We start from the raw sequence: 3,751 nt of genomic DNA, 5'->3' as shown, positions 1-3,751 counted from the left end.
GGCGGCCTAGGTCTCGCTGACCTTCCCTGGAATTGTTGATGCTATAACCTGCATGTATTATTCTACTGACTTGTAATCAAGCCAATTGTGTGAAGCTGCGCCAAGCTCCCCCAAAATTCCCCCAACCCCCTACCCTCTCCCTATAAAAACCCCTAGCTTTTGGGTTTCAGGGTCGATGCCTCTGCCTCCTGCGTGAGATATGCATCGGCCCAGGGCCCCGCCACTAAACTGCCTCATGCTTTTACAACAAGAAGGCCTCTCGTGTTTTTTTGGGATACCCTGACTTCCCTGGCGTGGGTCCAACACCACCACTCCAGGAGATTGAGTTTCCTTGAACTTTTTGCCTCGGGACAGCGACCAGGGTTCTGGGGCCTGTTGGCGCTTGTCACTACTGGAAAGAATGTAGCACCTAAGGAGGTCAGATCGCTGGAGTTCTCGAAGCTTGTCACCCGCCACACAGGCGCTGGGGATTGCATTGCAGCTTAGTCCTCTGCAAGAGCGACAAGTGTCCTTAACTGCTGAGTCATCTCTCCAGCCACCCGAAGTTTTTTGTTTTGTTTTGTTTTAATTCATAAATGTGAGATTAAAACTTTGGAGCTTTGTAATTCAGTTTCATCCGATTGAGCTGATTCAACCAAGCCAGCAGTGAGACAGATCCTGTCATTTAGGGAAGAGGCCTAAAACATTTCTACATCTTGTCCTTTTTGAGAAAGGGACTTGATACGGAGCCTCGCCTGGCTTGAACATGTGTTCTTCAGCCCTCTAAGTGCTGAAATTACAGGCTCAGGCTGTATAGCAGGCTCCCAGACCTTAGTGCTTTAGCACAATTAATGCCATGATAGATGCCTGTTCAAGCCTTGGCAGCCACCACCAAGGCAGTGCTTGCCAAACCAGGGGCAAAGGCCCAGGATGCCAGTGGTCCCAGGACAGGGCTGGGCAGTCCTTAAATGTATGAACCATGTATTTCAGCTTCTTGCTGGCTGCTCTTGTTAACTGAAATGTGCCAACCCAGGGTGTGGTTTGTGCACCAAGAATGGTACAGCCTGGGGCTGCATGATTCCGGCAAGTTCCCTGCAGCCGCCAGCTCTATAAAGGATTTCTCTTTGACTGTATGGTCAGTGTGTTCTCCAATGCAGTTAACTTGCAACAATGTCTCCACACTCGTCACAGAGTTTCAGTACAGACTAAGGCAGCCAGCCAAACAGTGGTGATGATGCCCTGGAAAACAGGCAAGAAGGTCTGTCTAAGGAAGAAATACTATGGCTTCTGCCCGTGTGCATGTTACAGGATCCACACGTCAGTTCCCAACATCGTATCATCAGGATGAAGTGTCAACGTTAATCTGGGAGTGGTGGTGCACATCTTTAATCCTAGCACTCTCGAGGCAGAGTCAGGCAGATCTCTGGGAGTTCAAGGCCAGCGGGAGAGAGGGGGAGAGGAGGGGGGGAGGGGAGGGGGAGGAGACAGAACCACAGCAGAAATGCCATAGCCAGATTGAGATCCTGATGGCAGCCTCCTGGAGACCCTGAGCCCTCCTCTCCGTCCTCCCCCTCCCCCTCTCCCTGTCCTCCTTATCTTTTTCAATGCATAAGACAAATTCCCCATCAGAGGTCACTCCTCAGCTCCTAACTTCCCTGACACTGTCTCCTACATGTTCACTCTGGTGTCATGCATGGTACATGGGCACAACTGCCCATTGCTTTGCTCACAAACATCAGAAACAGAGTGACCCTGGGCCTACTTTAGGTGTGTGGAGGTGTAAGTCTTTGCAGCCACACAGTTCATCCTTGTGTTTTGGTTAAGATGCTCCTCTCTCCAGTCTTCTATGGATGCCCTGCAGGCCATCATCGGCAGAGCGCACAGTGCGTGGCATCGTCACACGGCCCTTCTGTCTGCAAGCCTCTTTCTTCTGAAGGCTATACCAGGAGCCTCTAGGAATCCTAGTTAACCACCTGAAGCCACTTTTCCTGGCTCTGAAGAAGTTCATTTCTAGATCCTTGGGGCCTGTAGACATTTGAACCTCTCTGTGTAGATTCTCCAGAGTGTCTTAGTTAGGGTTTTTATTGCTGTCAAGAGACGCCATGACCACGGCAACTCTCATAAAGGAAAACATTTAATTAGGGCTGGCTTACAGTTTAGAGATTTAGTCCATTATTAACATCATGGTGGGAAGCATGGTGGCATGCAGGTAGACATGGTGCTGGACAGGTAGCTGAGAGTTCTACATCTGGGGCTGGAGAGGTGGCTCAGTGGTTAAGAGCACAGACTGCTCTTCCAGAGGACTCCTGTGTCCTCTTTTCAGCTATGGCCTCGGGCCCTTTGATCTAGTAGAAATAGTAACAGGAATCTGGGGAACTAAACACGAAATTCTATTTAACGCACATCTAGGCTCCAACCTGGGAGCCTTTTATTGATTTATTTTTGCTTTAAAGTATTTAAAGTGAGCCACTTCCCTACATGCACCACTGTAACTAGAAACAGGAAATAACCGTCTATTGGTGCTGCTGTGTGAGGGGCTCTGATATGTAAAAGCATTATCCCTTTCAACCCAATCTCCCCAGTCCTCCGAGGCAGGTACTGTGAGGGGCGTAGGAGGTAGTGGGAAAGATTATGGATCAAGGCAGCTTGGTTCTAGCTAACGAGAGTGCCACCCTGATGATCTAGATTCATGCCCTGACGTATAGTTCACAAAGTGTAAAATGCAGAGTTCGCCTTGGGAGGCTTTTGACATACGTACCTGTATACCCACTACCCCACGATGTGACAAAATTCTATCATGCTCATGGCCCTAAAGTTAGTCCTCCTCAGGACCTCTCGGGTAACCTTTATGGAATTTCTATCAGTCTTAGAGGGAATACTGTCTATTCCTCAATGCCACTGGAGGGTGGCGTGGGGGTGGGGTGGGAGGCGTGTCTTCAAATCACGCACCTGTGCAGTCGGTATTATGACTTCTGTTACTGTGGATGATGAAATTATTTTTACATTTTATATTTAATTGTAGAGACATGGCTGGGTAGTTAAGAGTGGGTACTGCTCTTGCAAAGGGCCTGGGTTTGATTCCCAGCACCCACACGGCGGCTCACAGTCGTTTGTGGCGGCTCACAGTCGTTTGTGGCGGCTCACAGTCGTTTGTGACCCTTGCTCCAGAGAATCAGACACTCCTTCTGGCCTCCTTGGGCTCAGGCACTCAAGTGGTGCACAGACTAACATGCCAGCAAAACATCCACATACATAAAGTAAAAATAAAGCAACTACATTGAGAGATGATTAAGTAGATAACTAATCCTTTTTTTTTTAAAGATTTATTTTATTATTATATCTAAGTACACACTGTTGCTGTCTTCAGACACACCAGAAGAGGGCGTCAGATCTCATTGTGGAAGAGCAGTCACCACTGAGCCATCTCTCCACCCCCTCCCCCCGATAACTAATCTTTTTAATCTTTTTATCTCTTTAAAAAGTAATTTTTGGGGATGGAGAGATGGCTCAGTGGTTAAGAGCACTGTCTGGTCTTCCAAAGGACCCAGGTTTAATTCCCAGCACCCACATGGCAGCTCACAAGTGCCTGTGACTCCAGTTCTGGGGATCTGACACACTCACACCAATGCACGAAAAATTAAATTATTTTTAAAACATCATTTTCAATGCCAGGAGTTGTGGCACATGCCTTTAGTCCCAGCACTTGGTAGGCAGAGGCAGGAGGATTTCTGAGTTTGAGGCCAGCCTGGTCTACAAAATGAGTTCCAGGACA

The sequence above is a fragment of the Mus pahari genome, chromosome 9 (assembly GCF_900095145.1).
Source record: "Mus pahari chromosome 9, PAHARI_EIJ_v1.1, whole genome shotgun sequence".
Lineage (NCBI taxonomy): Eukaryota > Metazoa > Chordata > Mammalia > Rodentia > Muridae > Mus > Mus pahari.
This window is presented reverse-complemented; position numbering follows the sequence as displayed.